Source organism: Bufo gargarizans, chromosome 9, assembly GCF_014858855.1.
Source record: "Bufo gargarizans isolate SCDJY-AF-19 chromosome 9, ASM1485885v1, whole genome shotgun sequence".
Taxonomy (NCBI): Eukaryota; Metazoa; Chordata; class Amphibia; order Anura; family Bufonidae; genus Bufo; species Bufo gargarizans.
Window position 1 is genome coordinate 160016533 of NC_058088.1, and position 13494 is coordinate 160030026.

The following is a 13494-nucleotide window of genomic DNA, read 5'->3' on the forward strand; positions in this document are numbered from 1 at the left end:
CTAAGTTAGGGACTGCCGTCTAGTTGTCCCCTGTCATTAGGACTTGCGAGGCAAGTAGGCAGGGCCAGGGGTGAGGGTGGAGCGCAGTGGTCACTATCCTGCCCCCTGTGTGTAGTGTACGTACCGTCACAGTAGGCCTATAACGGGGCATACCCTAGGTGAGGTGCTGAAAGAAGGGAGGGAGGAAGGGGCACGGGAAGTGCATGTGTGACATGATCGCACTCCGAGAAGTATATAAGCCCTACACCCCTCCCACAAATGCAGGCTGAACTCTCAGCCTGCTGAACTTGTGGTCATGGCTGCGGAGATACCGATCTAACCTGAAGGGAGAAATGACAACTTACCTGAATGGCCAGGAACTACCTATTTAAAAAGCTAGCAGAGTGTCCTTAGCCCTGAGCGTGGGTAGCCCTATAAGGGGACAAAAAGCAGCCATAGGACCTTTTTTTTTTTTTTATTTTTTTTTTTTATTAGATGAGTACGTCTCAAACTGCCAAATTACAGAAAGCATTGGAGATCTCTACATGAGAGTTAGGGATGTAACGATCAAAGCATGAGGAAAGCCAAAAACCCATCTTTTTGATGATATGACCAGGTACTCCGTTTCGGGAGGCTGAGGAAGCTGCTCCAATGCAGAATGAATGTCCTGAAATAAACCTAGGATCAAAACCTAGACCGGAAGCTTGAGTGTGGATATGTGAGATGAATTGAGACGATGTGAGGCAACTGTTCTTGAACGGAAGCAAAGGACTCTCTGATGGAGCATCACCTAGAACTAGTAAAAGCTTATTTAACACCTGAACCGGGCACCAGTCGTTGAAAGTCTGGTAGTAGCTGACTGTTACCGGAGGTCCCGTTTGAGAAGTTTTGGTGGATGTCAGAGATAGAATAAAATGATCCACATGCCACTTTAGTTGTCCCTTATTCAAGCTTCTATTCTTGGGAGAGGTGCTGGTGAGTTCTCCAGGCCTGAGAAAGCCGTAAAAACTCAGATACATGGCAGCTTTGATGATAGTGCTGTCATAGAGCCCAAAAGGATTCCCGTCTAAAGAGCTGGATAGTTTCCTAAACACGTCTCCTGAAACCGGCTGCCTGGTTGAGGTAGACCCTTTGCAACTCTTTTGAATGCCCCTAAGGGTTGCTTTGATCGCCTGGGACACAAAAATTGATTTGGAATCTGAACGTTTTAGCATGAAAAACCCCCCGCTAAATACAACCTAATGGTGTTTATAGCAAAGTTCAAGCTTCGTATGACAGTAGGCTAGGAAGGCCATCATGTATGTGGTTTTGTCTGTGCCGTCCCTGGGATGCAGGCGCGGAAAATTGTTGAAGGTGTTGCAGGCGGTTTTGTAATTTCTGGCCGTATTTGTAGATAATAACAAAAAAAAGCAGGGAAGTTAAAACGTGACAGGGCGTCAGACGCGAGGTTCTTAGAACCTTGGATGTGACTGCAGGAAAAGTGGAAATTGAAATGCATAGAAAGCCAAACCAACTTCTCAACCCTCAAGTATCTCGACTACTGACTGATTGTCGGTGATAAAGGCCACTGGGGAGTTAACCTAGTGCCTACCCCAGACTTGGGCGGCTGCTACAATTGGATACATTTCTAACAGGGGAGAAGATTTCAGAGCTTCTCTTGCCAAAGAGATTTCCGGTGGCCATGGACCCGCGAACCATTGTTTATCTAAAATCGCTGCAAACCCACCTGAAGCGGCCGCATAAAAAAAACGCAGGTGATGTGTGGCTCCATTGAGGAACGAACAAGGAAATACCATTCCAATCGGATAAGAACACCTTCCACATCGCAAGGTCAGCAATGGCCTGGAAATCCAAATGGATGGGAGAATCCTGTTCGGGAGCCGTAGGAAGTAGCTAGAGCAATCTGTATATGAATGCCCGGCCCTGAGGCATAACCCTCATGGCAAAATTTAGCATTCCTAGTAGGGACTGGAGCTCTACCTTGGTAATTACACTGGAGGTCACTGACTTGGAGATGGTCTCTTTGATCTTTGCCAATTTTTCTTTTGGAAGTCTGGCTTCCATTCTGACAGAATCTAGTACTATGCCCGAAAAAGTGACCGTAGTTGAAGGCCCTTCTGTTTTTGACAGGAACGCTGAGTACTGCAAACATTGCAAGGAGATTTGCAAGCTTTTTGGGTTTACAACCTAGTTCTTCTACTAAGAGGAAATCATCCAGATAATGGATGACCTTCAGGCAGGCACAATGGTTGACCAAGATCCAATTTAGTGCTTGAGCGAATTGGTCAAAAAGCCAGGGACTGCTTTTAGATCCGAATATTAGTCTATTCGCGAAATAATACACATTCCTCCATTTGATCCCATAAAATTTCCAAAGTTGTGCCTGGACCAGCAACAGCTTGAAAGCATCTGCAATGTCAGCTTTAGTCAACCATGCCCCTGTACCTACCCGAAGGATGGGCTGAATAGCTTCATCTACCAAAGAATAGCGCATGTGCAATGAGCTGGACCGGGGTATGCACTCTGACGCCAAAAATGCAATGGGTCAGGATATATGGTATAATAGTCTATAGTTTTGTTCGTGACGCCAATTGCAGCGTGCGCAGGGTACTGTCACAGGACCCTTTAAGATGTTATAACTCACGCCCCAGGTTAGGAATACCACAGTGGTGTAATGTCTCTGTATGGTAGTAGTAATGGTGTCAACGGTGTCTCCTACCTGCGTACGGCTGGACTCCTGGATCCTGGCTTACTTGCAATAAAATGAGTGTAGTAATAGTAGGAGTAATAGAGGAATTTGCAGCAGAAATTGAAATCCAGACCTTTAGGTGAAGTTCAAACTTGTCTTTACTGATTGTAACTTTCATCCAAGCAAGATACAGTTTTAGTATTTGGTCTCAGTAGGTATTGGCAATCGTTGGCAGGAATTTATCTTCTGCTCTATCAACCTAGAGCTTGCAGGAAAGGACGTCTGCTTTGTTAGCTCTATACTGTGGCAGGAATTTGGCTTCTGCACTCTCTATCTTCTGCTGTATGGGGACTGACTAGCTGAGGAGGAATATGGATTCTCCTGGGTCTCTGGACTTAAATCATAGTTATCTTCTCAGGGTATGCTTTCTTCCTGTAACTGGAGTTGTCTGCTTGCTTCATCCAACCGAGGCTGCAGGGCTCAGGCTGGGGATTTGATCGATGTCTCAGCCGAGACAAGATCCTGGCTTTCTTCTCTATATCTGGGAGCTCCTTACACACACAGCCTTCACCAACAGGGGTGGCTGGCACACTCTAACTTCCTTCTCTCACCATGCTGCTCCCAGAGGGGGAGCTAAGTTGGAATGAACCATTCCAGCCTAGATGTACTAAACTGAACTCAAGTCCTTACCTGTCACGGTGGACGAGTGGGGAAAACCCCCCACCGTGCAATAGCTGAGGCTGCAACGCCAGATAGCAAGGTACAGGGAGCAGGTCACCTCCTAACGTAACCCTGAGCTCTCCCTAGACTCCTAGCGCATGAGCCCCCTCAGAAGGTAAGGGGGCTCATGCTCACCAACCTAGGACCCTGCTATCCCTGCTACGCCCTAGGCCTGATGACAGGACAGAGACTACCTGTGCATCCACGACACGGATGAAAGGAGTCTCCAGAGGCCCAGTAGCAGACAGGATGCAAGGCTATGGGTGAAGCAGTACGGCAGGTAAGTCCCACAGCAACATAACAATGCTATCAACACTTACCTGCCGCAGCCGAGATGGACGGAGGCTCCAGGCTGGGAGACCCACAGTCTTGCCTTCGCTTAACCCCTCCGGGAAAGCACGCCCCTTCCGGAGCCGTCACACACCACAATCAAACCTCCAAACAAAACCCACACCATAACTACATACACCAGGTGGGGGGAGGAATGACAAACACACCGGAGGGGACAACAGACACAGCAAAGGAAACAGAATAATAAATAAGGGTGACTCACACAGACGTAATCACAAGCAGCCCAGGAGCAGAGCTCCACACCAAGCTGACAACAAAATCAAACTGACCTTCAGGCTCCACCACACCAACATATAAGGAGGCCTGAGGTCACACCCACCACACCTACCAGACACACCTAGGATGGAGATTAACCCTTCCAACACCAGGGAAGGGAAAACATCAACTTAAAGGGGAAGTGCATACAACTCAAACCCTGTGCACACCAAACAGGGAATGTGCACACATATAAACACACGATGCCCGAGGCAACCGCATGCATTGACAGTGAGCCGCCTAGCAACAAGCTCAGGCTGCTACACTGCCAACAACACCACGTTGCCAGCGGCAACCGCTCATGAGGCTACCAACTAACAGCCCTCACCTGTGGTAAACAACCAACCTGGCCGCTGGCAACTGCATGCGGCTCAAAGAGTCACGACCATGTCCAAGGGTCGTGACATTACCAGACCATTGCTGCCACCTGCTGGTGAACATGGAAATTGCAACAATAGTGGAATTTAACATGGCTTTATGCACATTTGTGAAGACATAATGTAAAATCACATTGGATGACAAGGTTAATGCCCTTAACAGATTGTAGCGGGGTAAAAGAGTTTAGTAACACAACTCTGGGGTGTTACACATGGAGGGAATCAAGGAGTTTAAAGTAGGTATGCATGAACCATGAGGAGCTGAAAGATCATAGATTAGACTTTTTTTATTAGAAACTTTTTTAGACACCACTCCAATGGGACTAACTCACCAGGAATCAAAAGGAACTGTAACAAAAGGACCAATTATAAAACAATTATGATACTCAGAGCATCGACCGAATCAGGATCCCTGAGAGCTGACTGGAGATTTTCGCCCTCCCAGGTGAACTGTGGTAGGGCAACTAGACCTGTATGGAAACCCTCTGTGAACCCGGAGATTAGAAACTGAACAAACTGGGGTTGGTGATGATCTTGCAGGAGGATAGCCAGTAGATCAACGTGGATCCCGGCTAGTCAGGATTGTTTTGGCGACCTTTGAGGGCAAGTGGACCGAGGGTGGGCTCTAAAGCATAACGAGCAAATGTGAAGAGCTCTGCACTTATTATAATTGCAAACAGCCATGTTGTAATTATTGCAAACTTGGCTCTTACCCAAGAGAACTATAAGCCTACCTAATTTATCTACCGTCGGGACCTGTTTTTGTATGCCGGCTGGACCGGAAAGATACCTGTCGTGGGGAATGGGAGCTGAATTAGGGCACCATTCAGGAAGCGCAGGTTGGAGCCTCAAGCCCTGCAAAGTGACGGCAAAAAAGTTCCATGTCAAGAACAGCCCAATTTGTCACATACTGGAACTGAGCTAGGGAAGCAGCTGCCTTCGCTGAAAAGGAACGATGATAATCATAGAATGCGGAACCACCGTATTTGTGCCCCAGATCGGTAACCCTGTAGAGATACGTATCTAATTCCTCGCATCGCCTGAAAAGCCAGGACAAACTCTGGAATGGACAACTTCTTATTGAGGCGGGCATCTTTGGATTTTAAGATGATGAATACGTTGCCACAGGCGATTGTCTTATTCTCTAGGTAATCATGTGTGGCAATAAGAATGGAGGCCAGATTTACATCCTTCCCAGCCAGGATGTCCTTTTTGATGTTATCAAGGCGCTATGTCAGGTGAACTTACAACCCTACCTGGTGATGGCCACCGAGGAGTGGAGGGAATATGACTAAGAACACTACTGTTCGAAACGCGTTAAGCTACTGGGATTAAGTGGGAATCAGTGCCACTGTATGCTGTATTTACTCTGAACAATTTTGGTGAATAAAGATCGGGACTGCTGAAACGTCTGCCACTGGTGCTGGAGCCTCTTTTCTTTTTATGTGGACTTACATCGGGACTGGCTTGGGTCCGCTCTGTGCACCGCTACACAGGATGATATAGGTGAGCTGGCTGTAACCTTCTCTTCTATCTCTTCACTACGCCAGCAAATACTTAAGATACTAGATCAAAAATCCCTGTGTATCCGAGATAAAATCAAACAAGGCTTCTATGAATATGGAGATAAAAGTGGCAGATGGTTGGCGAGGGCACTCCACCCTCGAATACCTCTATCATATGTGTCAACTCTTAACACGGCTTCTAGAGGCCCGGTTAACTCTCCCTCGGAAATAACATCTGAGTTTCAGGCCTACTATGCAAACCTTTATGATCTTGGGGCTAGAGGAGGTGCCAATTTTGGTTCTACCCCTGAAGACATACAACATTATTTAAGTCAGTTTGGTCCTACACATATTTCAGTTACCTCATCCTCTAGCTTGGAGGAGGATTTTTCTTCCTCGGAGCTCCTGTTTGCTATCAAGGATCTCAAAATGCCAGGACCAGATGGTCTGACTGCCCGTTTCTATAAGCTACTTGGAGAGGAGCTGGCTCCAACCATCATTCAGGCACTTAACTCAATCTCAAAGGATTGCCCTTTTCCCCACCATGCTCTACTGGTTACATGCTCTACTGGAACATTACAGTCATTCCCAAACCGGGCAAGGACGCTTCCCTATGTGCCAATTACCGACCTATCTCTCTACTTAATGTAGACTTAAAGTTATACGCCTAGCTTCTGGCCCTGCGACTGCACCCACACATTCCTGGATGCATTCATAGGGAACAGGTGGGCTTTGTCCCAGGTAGGGAGGCCCGTGATAATACCCTAAAGTCCATGGGTTTAATAGCTAGAGCATGGCTGATTAAAACACCCTTATGCCTGCTCACAGTTGACGCAAAGAAGGCATTTGACAGATTAACTGGAAGTTCTTAGCGGAGACATTGGTTTATATAGGTCTGAGAGATAGGATGATAGACAGGATTCCAGCGCTCTATTCCTCTCCATCAGCACAGGTCCGAGTCAATGGCTCGCTGTCCGACCCTTTACCATACGGAACGGAACTCGCCAAGGATGCCCCCTTTCACCATTCCTTTACATCCTAGTTATGGAGTCTCTAGCTAATGCCCTTAGAGCAAACCAGTTCATTAAGTACTTAGGTGTTTACCTGTCTGCAAATCCTTCCCACCATTTTAATTTTAATTATAAACCCGTACTAAGATCCATTGAGTTGAGTCTCCAGAGGTGGTCCTCTCTTCAAATCTCATGGTTTGGCAAAATCAATGCTCTTAAGATCGACATTTTAACCAGACTTCTGTATCTATTTCCAACGATCCCTTGTGGGATCCCTCAAGCATTTTTTGCCCGCCTCAGGAGACTGACTTCTCAATTCATATGGAAAAGCTCTAGGGTGAGGTTAAGCTATAGTATGCTGACACATCTAAAGACCTCCAGCGGAGTGGGCCTTCCCAACTTTCTCACATATTAGAGGGCAGCGATTGCGAATTGTGTCCTTGAGCTTCTTCATAATCGCTCTACGACATTGTGGGTGGAGATAGAGCATGAAACGGTTCCACACTTGGCATCGGGTATTTTTTTGGCTCCCATCCTCTACACAGGCCCAGATCAACTGAGAGTCTCCAGAGAATAACTTGGGTATCTGCACTCAATATCCTTGTTCACATGGAAGAGCTTGGGGCTGAAGATCACGATCTGGTATCTGCCTTTGCACGAGCTTGGGAGCCTTGGCTTCAGTTCGGCAAGTTCTTGCAATTCTCGGATTAGCTAATCAATGGCTTTGTTCCTTCACAGGTCACCTAGCTGGTCAGTGTCTCTGATTAGGTACCCACTCTTACCCACCCTAACCCCTTGTATTTGTCCGGTCTCCTATGTAAGTCTGTGTTCTTTTTGCCTGTCTTATCATTTCTATATAACTCCCTATTTGCACTTTTTAAAAAATGATAGTGCTTTACACCTGGGTTTCTACCTAGGTTACATTCCATTACTGTCTCTATTACATCGGTTCTTAATATTCCTCCGTATTATGTAGCTACATTTGCCTATGATACTGCATTATGTCAAGCTTTACTGAAGGAGACACAATGTTTTTGTGCTTATATCACCTTGTTATTTTCAAAACTGTCTTAATAAAAAGAGATTGAATCATAAATCTGATTTATGTCTATAAGACATTAGTATTACCTGATACTGCCAGCAGAGGGCAGTAAAAATCTGCCATGTCTATAAGACATTAGTATTACCTGAGACTGCCAGTGGAGGGCAGTGTAAATCTGACTAATGTCTACAAGACGTTAGTACTAATGCAAGGCACCGCCCCCCAGGGCCCTATCGCGTCCCAGGTTTAGTGGAATGCCGAGTGGTATGGAGCGGCCCTTAATAGTCTCTATGTCTCACGGTGGTCCTACCTGGATACAGCGGGACCCCAGGCTTAGGCTCCGAAGCAAATAAAATGAAATATTTAAGTTAGGGGATGAAGAATAACTTGAGTCCAGACCTTGGAAAACCTTAACAGCAGCTTTACTTGGGTAAACTTGATTTTAGACAATATTTGGGCATTTCTTACATTCAGGCTTTCTCTTGGTGCCAGCAGATTTTGGCATAAACTGGCACACAAACTTGATTACTCTGCTTTCTCTCTTTCTCTGCTGGGCAAACAGGCTTGCATAATAAGGCCTCTTTCACACAAGCATGACGGATTAGGTCCAGATGCATTCAGTGAAACTCGCAATTGCGTTGTTCTGTTTTTTCCGTGCAAGTGCAATGCGTTTTGATGTGTTTTTTACAAACAACATCTCCTATCAACCATCACTGAAAAGCGGCTTGCATCCGCACTTGCTTCTGGATGCAATGCGTCTTTCACTGAAGCCCCATTCACTTCTATGGGGCCAGGGCTGCGTGGAAAACGCAGAATATAGAACTTTCACGCAACGCAGAACTGATGCGTGAAAAAGAACGCTCATATACACAGACCTAAATTAAATGAATTGGTCAGAATTCAGTGCGGGTGCTATGCGTTCACATCACGCATTGCACCCGCGCGGAAAACTTGCTCGTGTGAAAGAGGCCTAACTCTGCTTTCTCTCTGCTGTGCTAAACTCTGCTTCGATTCTGGTATCCTTGGATTGGGGTGCTTTGGGCTGTTATCCCCCTCCTGACACTCAGTAAATTAAATTAGCATGGAGTCCGAATGCTCTACAAGCTACTTCCCTTTAGTGGCTTCTGCTCCAGCCAAAGAACACTTTCCTCTGGCTGCTATATCTTTCATGTCTTCTCAGCTCCAATATGGAGTCTAAACCAGATTTAACTAGAAATGCAACCCCTCCCTACTAGTAGGAAGCAGGACTGGCCCACTTCTGCCCAAAGGGGGGAGAATGGAATGGTGAGTACCATTCTATCTAAGGACAGCTCTGCCATATACGCTGCCACCTGTTGGTGAACCAGGCATATTACATGAACAAAACAGTTGCAGAACAGTAATATCAATCAGGGCGTCAGCACTTGGCATACCCGGGTAAGGGCCGGGCTCTATGTACCTTAGGAGGCCCACTCGTTTCCTCACTTCAAAATTGCCGGCGGTCGCATTCCCTTTAAACATCACCCGGCCTTGACATACTGCCGCTGCGCTGCCTGCCTGATGTCTATACCTCCCAACTTTGTAAACGAAGAAAGAGGACACATTGTGTGGTGCACAAAGTACGCCGCAGCAAATTTTTTCGGCTCTAGGCCACGCCTCTAACCACGCCCCAAAACATAACAATACACCTAATCCCACCCAGTCCCCTTAATGCCCCACAGTATTTATGCCCATATTGGGCCTCTTTCACAGAATTATGCCCAGCTGTGCCCCCAGTAATATGCCCACATTGTGCCCCCCCAGTAATATGCCCACATTATGCCCCTCACAGAAAGTTTAAAAAATAAACACCACATACTTACCTTGTTCCTAGCAGCAGCAGGACATCTGTGAAGGAAACAGAGCCGAGGCTGGCTGCCGGATGGCCCCAGCCCCCACACAGACCAGAGGAGGGGAGAGCTGGAAGGTAGGTGGAATGATGAAGCAGGGAGCCGATGCCGACTCTCTGCTTCATCATAATACACAGGAAACTATCTCTGCTTCCTATGGACGCAGGGAAAGCTGCCAGAAAGTGGGACAAATCTCCCCGAACCGGGACAGCCACTGTAATCCGAGACTGTCCCCCCGGATCTGGGACAGTTGGGAGGTTTGTGATGTCACTGCGCAGAATGTTCAGGCGGGCAGAGCGTCCGCGCGTGAGTACAGCCTGTACTGTACTGATGGGGTGGGATCAGCCGTAATTTACAAGATTACATACAGAGGACGGATCACAGCAGGGGTGGAGGCGGAGCTTAGCAGAAGACAGCAAAGCAGCTGAAGAAGCCAGGAGTTGTATTATGATCAGGTGACCAGTCACATGAGGGGGCGGGGCTTAGCAGTGTGTGGCGCACAGCTGGGCTGTGAGGGAAGGAAGTGGTGAGTAACTGGTTTCAGACAGACTTGTCCTTATACTCCTTTACTGGCAGAGAGTATAGCAGAGAACTACAAGGCTCAGCATATCCAGCCTGTCATGATTGGTTACCAAAGGACAGTACTGGTGGATGGTATAGCAGAGAACTACAAGGCTCAGCATATCCAGCCTGTCATGATTGGTTACCAAAGGACAGTACTGGTGGATAGTATAGCAGAGAACTTCACTGCTACACTCTCCGATCCTCACAAGACCTCCTTCTCTCCTCTTATCACCTCTTCCCACAATCGCCTCCAAGATTTCTCCCGCGCATCCGCCATATTCTGGAACTCTCTACCCCAACATATCAGACTCTCACCTACAGTGGAATCCTTCAAAAGAAACCTGAAAACCCACCTCTTCAGACAAGCCTACAACCAGTGACCCTGCTGCCTCTATACCGCCACGACCAGCTTCACCCGCACCTACTGTGTCCTTCTCCCATACCATGTAGATTGTAAGCCTTCGCGGGCAGGGTCCTCTCTCCTCCTGTACCAGTTTGTAACTCGTCTTGTTTATACTTAGTGTAATTGTCTGTATTATGTATGTGCACCGCTTATCACATGTACAGCCCTATGGAATGAATGGCGCTCTAATAATAAATAATAGATAATAATACTATTCACCAGTACTGTTCCCTGGTAATCAGTAATGACAGGCCGGAGCTGTGTGTGCAGGTACTAAAGTAATCTGATTCTGCTGCACACTGCCTGTGCAAATATGAGGCTGCTGGACTGCGGATCGTAGTCTGCTGCCTGCTCTGCTATGCCCCAAATTAAAATATCATATTGATAGTTATTGGGTAATGGGGGCACGGGGGCACAGGGGCAGGCAGCAGCATTCATATTGAAATGTATTTTCATATTCAATGTCTGTTTCTCTTTAGAGGGTGTACAGTAAATGAGTAGACCTGAGGGATTAAAGCACTGGGTAGATAAAAAAAAAAAAAGTAGGGACATAAGGACTGATTCACACACATCCACTCTGTAGTGTGATCTGTCTATTGTATTTGGCAACATCTATGCTACATGCAGTTTTATTGCCGCGTGTGTTGTGCAAAATGCCACAAGGGGGCCCACTGAGGCTTTTATCGCCCAAGGGCCCACATGAACCTGGAGCCGGCCCTGATATCACTTGTAAAGGACCTGGAAATAAATACAGATGACATAAGCGTTAGCAATAAAAGACAGTAGCATGGTGAAAGAACAGTAACACCACTCCAGGGTGTTACACTACCTGAGACTGCCAGCAGAGGGCAGTATAAATCTAATATCTACCAGACATTAGTATTACCTGAGGCTGCCAGCAGAGGGCAGTATAAATCTAATGTCTACAAGACATTAGTATTACCTGAGACTGCCAGCAGAGGGCAGTATAAATCTAATGTCTACAAGACATTAGTATTACCTGAGGCTGCCAGCAGAGGGCAGTATAAATCTAATGTCTGCAAGACATTAGTATTACCTGAGGCTGCCAGCAGAGGGCAGTATAAATCTAATGTCTACAAAACATTAGTATTACCTGACACTGCCAGCAGAGGGCAGTATAAATCTAATGTCTACAAGACATTAGTATTACCTGAGACTGCCAGCAGAGGGCCCTATAACTCTGCCTTATGTCTTGCAGACATTAGTATTACCTGAGACTGCCAGCAGAGGGCCCTATAAATCTGCCTTATGTCTTGCAGACATTAGTATTACCTGAGACTGGCTGCAGAGGGCAGTATAAATCTGCCTTATGTCTTGCAGACATTAGCATTACCTGAGGCTGCCAGCAGAGGGCAGTATAAATCTGACTGCACAGTTCGGAGAGTGTCAGCATGAGAACATGGAGTTCTGTACTGTATGTAAGTATGGAATTCTGAGCACTGTAGGCACTATTTATCTGGAAATCTGGGCCTGTGAGCATTATGAGAAGAATGGTACTATTTATCTGGGCATTATATAACACTCTTCATTTTGCTGGGTGCTCAGACTATACCGCCACAAACTGTACAATGCTGCTATATAAAATAAATCAGTATATTTTGGAGCAAAAAACTGGACTTGATCTCAGCAGAGAAAAGCAGGAAAACCTGTCGGATTTCTGTACTTTCCTCTGGTGGGATTTTGCTTTTCGATAAAACGCTACCCAACAGTGCTAACACTGGCCAATACCATAGTATAAATTCAGCTGAGGGAGAAAATCTGAGAGCAGCACAACAGGACTACGGGTTTGATTCAGTACATAAAAAACGACAAGGGTCCACAGGGCGAAGGCAAGCCATGGGCCCGGAGCAGGAGAGCCTTCATCCCCCATTGTACTCATGTCCTGACAATGATTTCTTCTTGGGCTTTTATTCTGCTGTAAGAAGTGAAACATTTCAGAAAATGGTAAATATAACAATTCATGAATACCGAGTAGAATATTTTTACCTTAAAGGGGTTATACGAGACATAAAAATGTCCCCCATATGCAGGGCCCCTCACACTGATTCTACTTACCTGTTTCCCCGTGCCTCCTCCTGGTTCCCACACCGCCGCTGCTGCTTCTCCCTGTGCGTACATGAAAACATCCGGTGTCGGGGGGAGCAGCCAATGGCAGGCGGCGACGGGTACGAACCTCCGTAGCATCGCGGGTGACGTTAGGGAGGCTCGTTTTCACCTGCGCACGGGAAGAAGCAGCTGCGGCGGTGCGGGGATCAGGAACGGCACGGGGGCCCGGTATATGGGGGACTTTTTTTTCTCTTAGATAACCCCTTTAAGCTTTGGGTGCAGCGCTCAGCTATCTCCTCTAGAAGTGAATGGAGCTGCCACGCATATACCCAACCAGCTGCTCAGTTCATTTCGGGGGGCTCCACAGGGTACGGGGGTCTCGTAATTGGTGGGGGCCCTAATTGCGGATGAGCAAATTGACTTCGGCTGAAACATCCGAAGTCGATTCCATAAAACTTTGTAACTTCTAATACTGTACAGAGCAGGAACTTCGTACAGTATTAGAATATATTGGCTTCGATGAGCGGAAGTTATTGCTTCGTGAAGTCTTGTGAGACTTCGAGCAATAACTTCATAAATTAATTTGTACTGTAAAAAAACATTTCCCAAACTCGGATTCAGGTTCCAAGTGGTACCTTGGAGCCAATACATTCTATACTGTACG